The sequence below is a fragment of the Ovis canadensis genome, chromosome 13, assembly GCF_042477335.2.
Source record: "Ovis canadensis isolate MfBH-ARS-UI-01 breed Bighorn chromosome 13, ARS-UI_OviCan_v2, whole genome shotgun sequence".
In the NCBI taxonomy this organism is placed as follows: domain Eukaryota; kingdom Metazoa; phylum Chordata; class Mammalia; order Artiodactyla; family Bovidae; genus Ovis; species Ovis canadensis.
In genome coordinates, this window is record NC_091257.1 from 25849847 (window position 1) to 25862231 (window position 12385).

A 12385-nucleotide genomic window follows, 5' to 3' on the forward strand; every position below is an offset into this window, starting at 1 on the left:
CCAATTTCTGGTTAAATTTAAATAGTACTCAGTTTGTAAAACATTTACAGTCAATATTCCACTAGTAAGTAATGGTGAGAACAGAACACCTCATTTCTCCCTAAAGTGTTGGGTAATGTTTCAACTTCATCTTCCACCTAAGCAAGATAAGCTGGAAATGTTTCTGATTTTTTGAATACAGCCTTTAGTTAATAGTAATGTACTGATGTTAAATTCCTGGTTCTGTTAACCATGATTGTATTAGATGTTAATTTTAGGGGAACCTGGGTGAGAAGTATATGGAAACTCTCTGTACTATTTTTGCAAGTTTTCTATAAATATAATGCTAATTCAAAATAAAAAAATTTAAAATAGGAGAGCCCCATGGATGTGGAGAGTCAGCTTTTGGACAGGAATCTGCTCTCCATTCCCCATGATAGGTTGCCAGCCTCTGAAATAAAGCCAACTTTCCTTTCCACTAACCTTGCCTCTTTATTGGTTTTTGAGCAGCAAGCAGCAAGACTCCCACTTTCAGTTACAGTAAGACATGCCCATTGGCATTTATTTGCTTGCATATGTAAGACGTCTGATTCTTTTATTTATTTATTTAAGCTGTGTTTTGTCTTAGTTGCGGCATCTTCGTTGCAGCACTCAGGCTGTTCGAGGGCTTCTCTGCCGTTGCAGTGTGTAGGCTCAGTAGTTGTAGGCTCCACGGCCTGTGGGATCTTAAGTCCCTAACCAGGGATGGAGCCAGTGCCCCCCTGCATTGTAAGATAGATTCTTAACCACTGGATCACCAGGGAAGGCCTCCGACTAGCATTTCATTTTTAAATATCCAAGGTGGAGGATTCCTGGTCTCCCTGCCTCCTTCAGATAAGTAGCCACTGATTAGCTTATTTAAACATGATACATGCTTGTTGGGCTTCCTAGGTGGTGCGATGGTAAAGAATCTGCGCACCAATTTGGAGACAAAAGAGATTCAGGTTCAATCCCTGGGTCAGGAAAATCCCCTGTAGGAGGAAATGACAATCCACTCCAGTATTCTTGCCTGGAAAATTCCATGGACACAGGAGTCTGGCGGGATACAGTCCATGGGGTCCCAAAGAGTCAGATATGACTTAGCACACATGCTTGTCCAGTGATTATTTTTAAAATTTCTAATTTACAGATGAGGAAACTGAGGAAACCAAAGGTTAATGACTGGGTGGTTCACAAACAGCCAATATATGGCACTATGATTCCCATGTTGTTATTGTTATTCAGTCACTAAGTCGTGTCCAACTCTTTGTGACCCCATGGACTGCAGCATGCCAGACTCCTCTGTCCTCCCAGAGTTTGCTCAAATTATATCCACTATATATACAGCTTTGACATACTCCTTTCCCAATTTTGAACCAGTCCACTGTTCCATGTCCAGTTCTAACTGTTGCTTTTTGAGCTGCATACAGGTTTTGCAGGAAGCAGGTAAGATGGTCTGGTATTCCCATCTCTTTAAGAATTTTCCACAGTTTGTTGTGGTCTACACAGTCAAAGGCTTTAGCATAGTCAATGAAGCAGAAATAGATGTTTTTCTGGAATTCTCTAGGTTTTTCCATGATCCAACAGATGTTGGCAATTTGATCTCTGGTTCCTTTGCCTTTTCTAAATCCAGCTTGAACAGTTGAAAGTTTTCAGTTCACACACTTTTGAAGCCCAACTTGAAGGATTTTGAACATTACTTTAGCATGTGAAATGAGTGCAGTTGTGCAGTAGTTTGAACATTCTTTGGTACTGCCCTTCTTTGGGATTGGGGCAAAGGAAAATACAATCTGTCACTGCTTCCACTTTTTTCCTTCTATTTACCATTCAGTGATGGGACTGGATGCCATGATCTTAGCTTTCAAGCCAGCTTTTTCACTCCTCTTTCACACTCATCAAGAGGCTCTTTGCTTTCTGCCATTAGAGTGTTATCATCTGCATATCTGAGGTTGTTGATATTTCTCCTGGCATTTTGCATGATGTACTTTGCATATAAGTTAAATAAGCTGGGTGACCTTAAACACCCTGGACCTACTCCTTTCCCACTTTTGAACCAGTCCATTGTTCCATGTCCAGTTCTGTTGCTTCTTGACCCACATACAAGTTTCCCAGGAGACAAGAAAGGTGGTCTAGTATTCCCATCTCTTGAAGAGTTTTCCAGTTTGTTGTGGTCCACACAGTCAAAGGCTTTAACATAGTAATGCAGAAGTAGATTTTGGGGGGAATTATCTTGCTTTTTCCATGATCCAGCAAATGTTGGCAATTTGATCTCTGGTTCCTTTGTCTTTTCTAAACCAAGCTTGCATATTTGAAAGTTCTCAGTTCATATACTGCTGAAACTTGAAGGATTTTGAGCATAACCTTGCTAGCATATGAAATGAATGCAATTGTACATTAGTTTGAACATTCTTTAGCATTGCCCTTTTTGGAATTGGACTGAAAACTGGCCTTTTCCAGTCCTGTGGCCAGTGCTGACGTTTCCAAATTTGCTGACATATGGAGTGCAGCACTTTAACAGGATCATCTTTTAAGATTTTAAATACCTCAGCTGGGATTCTGTCACCTCCACTAGCATCATTTGACATCAAATTTATTCTCCCAACTGGTGAGTGAGAGAGAACCCAAGTAAGCAGAGGGTAAGGAATAGGAGAGGAAAGACAGTCTTCACTCTGGCAGCACGCACCCTTGGGAATTTAGGGGAATTTCCATCAACTGGAATCAACCAGGGTCTTGGCAGCATGACCGCCTTGGCGTGGCCTGATTTTCTGCTGGTCCCTCCCCGTCTGGGAAAGGTCACAGGCACAGACAGGGTAAAGGCTCTGGCATCACTCAGAGCAGCAGAGCATGGTGCTCAACTTGGGTTTGGGGTGTGTTGCCTGGCTTGCTTCCAAAAGAGGATGCTAGACCGAGACCTGAGAACAGGGGTGCATTGCTCACAGAGATCAGCAAGGTCAGCCCCTGGGTTCATCCCTTGAGGCTCTAAAGTTTCCCAAGATGTTCCGGGGGCAGCGTGTAGCCCTCTCGTCCGTTAGGATCCCCACCCAGCCTACTCCAGACGGGGCCCCACCCATTGCGGGCCCGCCCACCGACCCCACCCACTCGGCTCGGGCCACGCCCCCCAGCCCCCTTGAGGGGCCCCGCCCCTGGCTTTGCCTAGCCGCGGCGGGTCCCGCGGTCTCTGGCCCCGCCTCTCCGCCCTGCCGCGACCCTCCGGCTCCGCCTCTAAGTTGGGGCCCGCCCCCGGCTTAGGCTCCGCCTCCCTGGTCCCGCCCAGGGCTCGGCCCTCGGTGCCCCGCGCCTGGAGCAGCCTCAGCGCTTGCAGGCGGGGAGGAGAGCGGCTCGGGGCCTCCAGACACAAAGAGCGGCGGCGAGACGCGGGTAGGAGCGGAGCGCACGCCCGCGCCCTTGGCCTGTCCCCGCGCGGGCGGGACCCGAAACGCCACAGACCAGGTGAGCCGAGCGCGGGAAGTAATCGCGCACCCGGGGGCGTACAGTGGCGGGCGCTGGGACCGCGGGCCGGGGCCCCGCGCCTCACTCTGCCCCCAGGCCTGGGGGCCCCTGGGTCAGTCCGGAGGGAACTCGCTTCCCTTGAGACCCAGGGGCGCGGGGCGGCTTCGGTAGAGCCAGGCCCTCTCGTGGGTCGCGTCTGGGTTGGCGCTCCGGGACCTTGGGTCAGGCGGCCGGCGGGCGGTCTGCTGGGGTCCCGAGGCGGCCGGGCCGGTCCTCTAGGCGGCTGCTGGCATCCAGTTACTGCTCGGGATGAGCTCTGAGTAAGATCACCTCACTGTGCAGAAGCTCTGCTTCCTACCTGCTTCCTTTTGCTGTATTACGAGTTTGCACTTGGAAAAATTGTTAGAAATAAGGACTCACGCTCTGGGGCGGAAAAGTCTGTTATGAGTTTTGTATGCTGTGAGTAGTTTTTGCAGAAGCGCGGCTTTCCTCCCGCCGGTGCGCTCAGTCGCGGATCCCATAAATCGTACTGATAACTGGAAACTCCCTGTTGAGCTGTGTATTTGCACAAGATGGAAGTGAGGAAGGTCGCTTGGTTCCTTTCTGCTCCTGGAGACTTAGGCCGAGCTGTGGAACGTTCCCGGGGGTGGTGGTGCAAGGGAGGGGGGTTGGAGGCAAGAACTGGGAGCCGGTGGTCTTGTGATAGTCCAGGCTGGAGAGTCGAGTGATCCTCGCGGTCCCACCGCCAGCACTGTCAATAGGACGGAGCGACGGTAAGCTGCTCTTGAGGGGCTGCTGCTGAGATTATAGTTCAGGTTCAATAAAAAAAAAAAAAAAAGATAATCGTTTTTGCAGAATGGTAAAATAGCAATTACCTTCTCTTTTAAGAAAATTACCTTTTGTTTTTGCCCACTCCGCTTGTGGGATTTGAGGTCCCCTGACCAAGGATCCAACCTATGCCACCTTCCTGGAGTCCTAACCACAGGGCCACCCGAGAATTCTGTTCAGTTGAGGAGTTTATATAAACTTTGATGGATAGCTGTTTTTCTCTAGCTCATGTTTACCCCAGACATTGCGGTTTGCACGGCTTCTCGGAGGTGGATGGGCTGTGTCTTTGTGCACAACATGCTGGGGGATTCATCCTTTAGTGTTACAGTAGTACCTTTACATATGAACCTTTAAGTTGTGAACTTTCAGAGATGCAAATGTGCATCCCATCACCATCAGGCAGGAGTGAAATTGCAGGTTGTCCTCCATCCGTTTCTGATGATCCTTCAGCTCTACCATCTCCCACCTCCTTTAGTCAGTAACTCTTCTTGCCTGTTTAGTCAGTAACTCTTGCCCCCCTGTGCTAGCTGTTGTACTGTAGTTTTTCAAGGTACTGTACTGTAAGATTAAAAATGTTTTCTTTATTTTTTTGTGTTTGTTTCATTTGTGTGAAAAGTGTTATAAACCAACTATAGTACAGTACTATATAGCCTATTTTGTTAGTTAGGTACTAGTACTAACTTTGTTGGACTTACGAACAAATTGGCTTTAAGGACATTTTCTTGGAATGGAGCTCGTTCATATTTGGGGAACTCACTGTAGTTTGATTCTGTCTTGAGTTCTTAGGAACATCTGGTGGTGGGAAATAGAGTCACAGAGGAGTTGCAGAGTTCTAACTGTGAGTATTCAGGGCGTTCAGAGCCTGCCCTTTTATGGTAAGTGGCTTTAGGTGCTGGTTACTGGATGGTTTCTTTTTTTTTGAAGATGGCCCATGTAGTGTTTGGGGCATGTGATAGATCCCTCTGTCCATGTTCTTTCTACGTTGGACACTTAGCTTTGGATCTTGCCACAAATAGGCAGTTGCTGAACATCTCTCTTCTTGTCTGACTCAAGATAGGTCTAGAAGAAGGAGGCAAAAACAGTGTCTGGCATGCCTTGAAGTAGAAGTTTCAGAGGTGGAGTCAGATGCGTGGCATTCCTTCTGACTGAAGGAATAGTGCCCTCCAACTTGGAAGAGTGTTACCAGTGCCCAGGCCACTTTCCCGTCTGATTCCGTAGTCATTCCCTAAAAAGTTGAGTGGCAGTAGCTGTAACTCGACTTTAGGTTTGAACTTAGCTTAGTCCTTGGCTACAAGTGAAGTGAAGTGAAGTTGCTCAGTCATGTCCGACTCTTTGTGACCCCATGGACTATAGCCTACCAGGCTCTTCTGTCCATGGGATTACTGGAGTGGGGTGCCATTTCCTTCTCCAAGTATGAATTAGGAATTCAGGCTCAAGGCCAGCAATTTGGTTAATCACAAGCAGAAGGCCAGAGTCTACCTGGAGCTATTTGGCAGGTGGTGGTAGCAGAAGGTTTTCCTTTACCTATCCCCAAGGTGACCTTGAGCCCCCGGGTGAGACCTCTCCACCAAGTGATTCTGCCTGTCAGCATCGTTTGGTTTGTGAACCATGGGGCCAAGGGGTTCTTTTGGGCATTCGGTATTTTCAGTTTCTTGGTGGAAGTTGGAGTTTGCATCTGCTCTGATAGTTGCACTTTTCTTTCTCAACTCTGGATGGCCCTTCCTTAGACTTGGGGCTGGGGTGCAGGCTTTGGGCGGGCTCGTGTGGCTCACTGCACAGGTGGTGTGTCCCTGGTAACTGGGCCCCATGCCGCGCTGAGCTCCTGTCAGAAATGGAGCCGATTCTCTTGGTGATTTCTGTTTAAACTGTGGCTAAGCACTCACTGTGGGCCAGGCTCTCTTCTCAGTGCTTCGGGTAAATTCCTTTGGCTGGTGCTCACAGCAGTCTGCTGAGCTGGCTGTACTGTGGTTCCCATCTCGAAGACCAGTACTTCGTTGCCTCAGTGACAACGTTGTTTCTTTACATTAGAAAGAAAATGAGGGTTTTTCAGTGTTGGTGACTGAAAACCAAAAAAAAACCCATGAAGCTGTGACTAATGTCATCTGTCTAGTCATCCTAAGTGCGGGACAAGAGAGGAACTGTCAACCAAGTTCCATCTGTGAACAAGAGTGTAGATGGCTTAATAAACTGGCCTTGCATTCTGTGGGCCTCCTAGATGTGCCTGTCCTTGGAAGTAACAATAACAACTAACAATGGTAACAGAAGAGCTGGAGTGTAGGAGTGTGGTTCACACCGGGAGGTGGGGTTGCTCTCAGGGTCACAGATGGCGTGAATTTAAGAGCCAGCATCACATCATGTAATGAAACGCTCACAGATCTGGAGTTCAGTTTCAGGGCACCGGGGTTTCCTTGGTGGATCATCTGGTGAAGAATCTGCCTGCAATGCTGGAGGCCTGGGTTTGATCGCTAGGTTGGGAGGATCCCCTGGAGAAGGGAACCACTGCTCACTCCAGTGTTCTGGCCTGGAGAATTCCATGGACAGAAGAGCCTGGCAGGCTGTAGTCCATGGAGTTGCAAAAAGTCAGACACCACTGAGCGACCTTCACTCTCTCACTTCAGGTTATAGGAATTTTGTAAACAGTTGTAGATTCTCTAACAACCATCAAGACAGTCTGCTCAGTGGAGAGTTTGATGAGCAGGCTGTCATACCCCAGGGAGAGCTCCCTGTACCTGGAGCATCTCCACCTGCCCTGCGCTCAGAGGTCCCGAGGCGCCGCCCCGTCCAGCCACCTGGCCTCTCGGCTTCCGGCTGCGTTCCTGGAAGTGGGCAAGCCAAGTAAAAGTTGGCAGCGTCACCGGTTCTCCAGCTAGGGCTGGACGACGGAGCCGGGGGCAGACCGGACACTGGGGGACGCTGACCCCGTGATAACAGCTGCTGGGGCTTTTCTCTAGTTGGGGCAAGCAGAGGCTGCACTCTGGTTGCGGCGTGCAGGCCCAAGCAGCAACCGAAGACCCAGCATACCCAGAAAAGAGGCCAGAGGCCAGTTACTCTGTAGACTGTGACTCAAATATAGTTTGTCTCCCACATGAGATTCAGGTTACCGCAGCAATACCCCAGGCCAGGTTGTGTCCTTCTCTGCAGAGCCCAGGCTCGAGGGCGTGCGAGCTTCAGCGGCTGCTGCATGTGGGCTCCAGAGTGCAGGCTCGGTTTGTGGCTCACGGGCTTAATTCCTCCGCAGCATGTGCGATCTTCCTGGATCAGGGGTCGAACCTGTGTGTCCTGCATTGGCAGGCGGATTCTTTACCACTGAACCACCAGGGAAGCCCTGGCCTCTGTACTCTTAAACTTTCAGGGTCAAGAAACACAAAGAAAGACTGAGGAACTATTCCAGTTGAAAGAGTGCTAAGGGATCTGAGAACTATATACAGTGCTTAACTGTGGACCGGATTCGGGGGAGGGTGGCTGTACAGGACATTATTGGGTCAGTGGGCAAAATTTGAGTGTGAAGGTGGATGGGCCAATAGTATGCTAGCAATATCACATTTCCTGAGTCTGATAACAGTCCTGTGACCATGTCCTGTGTGTTTGTAAATACATATGGAAGTAGAGGGTTGACCAAAAAGTTCATTCGGGTTTTTCTGTTACATCTTGTGAAAAGCCTGAACGAACTTTCTGGCCAACTCTATATTTAGGGAAAAAGACAGCACATAGTGTAAAACTTCATGGGGAAAGAGGGGAGGGGAGAAAATGATGATGTGGATGTATGATCAATGGGGCAAAGTGAAAGCAAGTCATTGGTGAAGTTAGGTAGGCAAAGAGTGTTGGTGAATTCTTTGCACTGTTCTTGCAACTTCTCTATGCATTTGAAAGTACATCAGAATAAAAAGTTACAAAAACAAATGTCTGCCCTGGATTCACAGCAATGTAAAAATCTGCCACTGATAAAAGCTTACAATATTTCATCTTTTCTAAGATGCATTTTTTTCGTCTTCTCACTTCTCTGAATTTGGGTTAAATTTTTTTTTTTTTTTAATTGTTGTTGTGCTGGGTCTCCGTTGCTGCACACCTGCTTTCTCTAGCTGAGGTGCATGAGGCCTGCTCTTCATTGTGGTGCAGGGGCGTCTCGCTGCAGTGGCTGCTCCTGCCGTGGAGCACACGCTCTCTGCTCACAGGCTGCAGTGATTGCAGCCCTTGGGCTCGGTGGTTGTGGCACAGGGGCTTAGTTGCTCTGTGGCATGTCAGATCTTCCCAGCTCAGGGACTGAATATGTGTCCCCTGCATTGGCAGCAGATTCTAATCCACTGGACCACTAGGGAAGTCATTGCGGGTGCGTCTTAGGATCAATGCTGTCTTAGAATGCATTGTGTCAAGTTTTGACAGTTTCCCTTTCTTTGTCCTTTGTCTTAGCATCAGAGGCACCTTGGGTTTGATGAAATGTGGTATTCTCCCTGGGCTTCCTGGGGACTCAGACAGTAAGGTGTTCTCCCTGGCTGTGTTGTTTGAAGAGGTGGGGAAAAGAAGGTGGTGCTTTGAGTAGCTTTGTGTGTCCAGTTTTGCTCACAGGAAGTTTTACTCAGCTATTGTCTTTGCCTCAGGCCAGATATCTAGCTGCCTTTGCTTATTTCCACTTCTGTGCCTGCTAGGTATTTCAAACTCAACACATTCCAGGCTGGATTTCTGTGTTCACCTCTACCCCCAAACTGCTCTTCCTCTGGGTTTCTGTCTCAGAGTGGAACCTGACTTTTAGCCAGAGTTGGCTCACAATGGACCCCTGAGAGGAGCGCAGGGACCCGTCAGTGCTTACAGAGATGGGTTGTGGGTGCATCCCTGTCTCACCTGGGACACAGGCTGCTTTTAGACTGCCTAGGTTTTGTCTTTGGGCTCCAAATATCTGTGCCTCGTTTCCCCCATTTGTCAAATGAGGATATTTTCCCCAAGTCTATCAAGATAATGGACAAGCAAGTTCAGTAACCATAAAACTCTGAAATCCCATGACTTAAAACAGGAGAGCATTTTAGGAAGACTTTTATAGCATCATTCAAAGTGAGCGCCCATGAAGCAGACCTGCTCTGAGCTCCCGTGTCAGTGAGGGCAGGGGTATGGGCAGCCCTGACTGCCAGCCCTTCCTCCCAGGCTTCTTCCCCGTGCGGAGTCCGGCTCCTGGGTGAGTCAGGGGGGTGCTGGTTTTACACCAGATGCTGGCAGGCGCCACCAGGAGCAGGCCCGTTTTATGGAGCTGGCCATGCCTGGTGCTCCCAGGGTCCTCTCCACCCGGGGCCACTGGTCAGCATCACTGGACCTTGCGTGGCATCGTATTTTCTCACTAGTCTTGAACCGCTCATGTGTCAGACTTGGGAATGGCTCCATCTGAATCTTTTTAGCACCGTTTGATTTAGGAAACTGCATCAGCTCAGGATGGTAACACTTTACTATTTTGTTTGGCACGGACTTCAAGCAACTGCAATAGCAAAATACGGTGATTTCCCCATGGCCTGGTTTCTTCACTGCTGTGTTTTGTCTGCATTTTGGGTGATTACTTCTTGGCATTTTTTGTACAATAATTTTCTTTATTTGCTTGTTTCTGGCTGTGCTGGATCTTTGTTGCTGTGAGGCCTTTTCTCTAGTTGCAGTGTGCAGGCTTCTCATTGCGGTGACTTCTCCTGTGCACGGGCTCTAGGGCGTGCAGGCTTCAGTAGTTCCGGTATGCGGGCGGGCTTAGTTGTTCTTCCGCACATGAGATCTTCCCCAGTCAGGGATGGAACCCATGTTGCTAGTGGACTCTTTACTGCTGAGCCACCAGGGAAGCCCATTTCTTGGCATCTCTGAGTCTGCTGCTGAGCCACTGAGTTGTTGGTGTTGACGGTGACCTTCACAGCAGGCTCATTCTTCAGAAGGAGAAACCCAGGGTTTCTGAATTTTGCTGAATTCTGTGGACTTTTGAATACATGTAGAGAACAAAGAGGGCTCCCCTGTAGCTCAGCCGGTAAAGAATGTGCCTGCAGTGCAGGAAAACTGGGTTCAATCCCTGGGTTGGGAAGATCCCCTGGAGAAGGAAATGGCAACCCACTCCAGTATCATTGCCTGGAAAATCTCATGGACAGAGGAGCCGGGTGAGCTGCAGTCCACGGGGTCGCAAAGAGTCGGGCATGACTGAGCGACTAACACTTAGAGAACAAAGAAGATCAGCAATTTTGTGTGACTTGCCTTTAGGCTGGGGCTTGGCTGGAATTTAAGATAAGAAAGTTGGAACACTGAGCAGGGGCAAATTGTTCCTAGGGTTTTCTAAATAGATTTTGTAGTCTTTGTTATTTTATTCTCTTGTGTTCTTTATTGCCAACACAAAATGAGAAAGGTTCTGGCAAAGGGAACGTTTCTTAACAGATGAATAGAAATGGACTGGGACACAGAGTGTTTGGTTAAAGTAATGCTTTTAATTTGGGGGACTGTCCAAGTTAATGTTCTTTCCTTATAATTAGGTTTCCTAATATAAAATTCTTGTGTAACATTAGGACATTCTTCGTTTGGTTTAGAGCTAGAAGGATGTTTTCTCATATATTCTGGATTTCAGATTCCTGAACTTATTCATGGAAAAACTTTTTTTTTTTTTTTTTGGTATTTAAAACTGCTTTGTGGGTTTATATGCTATCAGTAGGCATACGGCAGGATGTAAAGGTTGGTCTGTGTAGTTAGACCTCAGTATGTGTTCACTTACCAACTCTGTGACTTTGAGCAAATTACCTAACCTCTCTATGCCTCGGTTTCCTTGCTTTTAATATAAGGATGATAACATATATACATATATATATGGATGATAATAGCACCTCCCTCACAAGGCTAAATTCCTCAGTTTTAGGAATGTGCCCATTAAAAGATGAGTGCTCAAGAAATACTAGTTTTGTATTATCAAAAGTTTATTTAGCAAAAGCGAACATCCTGTGGAGGTGTCAAAGGTCGAGACATCTCCCCTGTGTCTCTGACTGTCCACAGAAAGTAGACTCCAGTGCCTGCACTCCTGGGAGCAGGGCTTTAAGAAAATCTCCTGGAGCCCGTTTTACTTTTTCTCTCTCAACCTTTAAGGTCACGTGACTGAAATAAAAATAAATTGCAAAAGTTATCCTACAAAGAGAAACTGCTCAGAATGGCAAAATATGCAAACATTTCAAAAACTGATAAACACAGATTAACTTTAAGGAAAGAATATATTCACCGGGATGCTCTCCTGACCCTGCAGGCTCTGTCCTCATTGCCTCCGCTGTGGAGGAAAGCAGCATGTGGAGTCGAAAAGTGTGCTGGAGTTCTGCTTTGTTCTGATAGTTTCTGTAGTTGTTTTCTTTTTTTTTTTTTTAAAGATGAGGTTTGTGCGCTGATGCAGTTTACAAGTCTGTCCGTTTTCACTGCTGTTGAAAACATACACCTGGTGACTTCCCTGGCGGTCCAGTGGTTAAGACTCTGCTTCCAATGCAGGGGACATGGGTGCCGTCCCTGCCTGGTTGAGGAACTAAGATCCTTCCTGCCGGGCTGTGCGGCCAAAAAAAAAAAAAATAATAATAATACACCTGGTGTGCTGAGGTGTTCCCTCTGGTTGGGCTTCTAGTTTTTTCCTGAGCAGTTAGGAACCTTCACATAGCATTCTGTGGAAAATTTTATGCTTCCTTTTGTCTTTCTCTTTGGATTTGAAAGCACACCCCTTGGTTTTTCTTCCAGTTCTGCCACTGTTCCTTTCTGTGGCTGGTGGGATGGGTGTGCAGTGGGGTCTCTCCTCAGTGGCCTCTCCCTGGGAGGTGGGTGGGAGTGTCAGCCCTCTCCTCCCCACCTCTGCCCGGGCCAGGGAGGTGGAGCCAGCTCACTTGCACTCTGGGTGGAAACCTGTTGCTTGAGTTCTTTCAGTTGTTTCTTTAGTAGTTACTGAAAGATGGAGTATTTCCTGCCATATCAGTAAACAAGGCTGTCACAGCCATCAGCAATTTCAGCCCTCCAAATGTGAATTTCTGAACTCTGAGGGCACCTGGGAAGAACAGTGCCTGCAATAAGGCAGCCGTGAGGTTGCACCACTCCCTACGGTGAGCACTGAGGAAACTCAGCATGTGAAAAAACGTAGGCTACTGACCCC

At 47.9% G+C, this 12385-nt stretch overlaps 1 protein-coding gene across 3 annotated transcripts in view; it reads left to right on the forward strand.

Annotated features, from left to right (window-relative positions):
* Window positions 1-2970: 2970 nt before the first annotated feature.
* The window catches only part of NINL (ninein like), a 98768-nt gene continuing 89353 nt past the window's right edge, over window positions 2971-12385 (forward strand). Inside the window, exon 1 of one of the 3 annotated variants that reach the window (XM_069547139.1) lies at window positions 2971-3447. The gene's annotated coding sequence lies outside the window, so the exon portion shown is untranslated. The remainder of the gene's footprint in view (window positions 3448-12385) is intronic. The other 2 variants (XM_069547141.1, XM_069547142.1) reach the window with 2 other exon arrangements.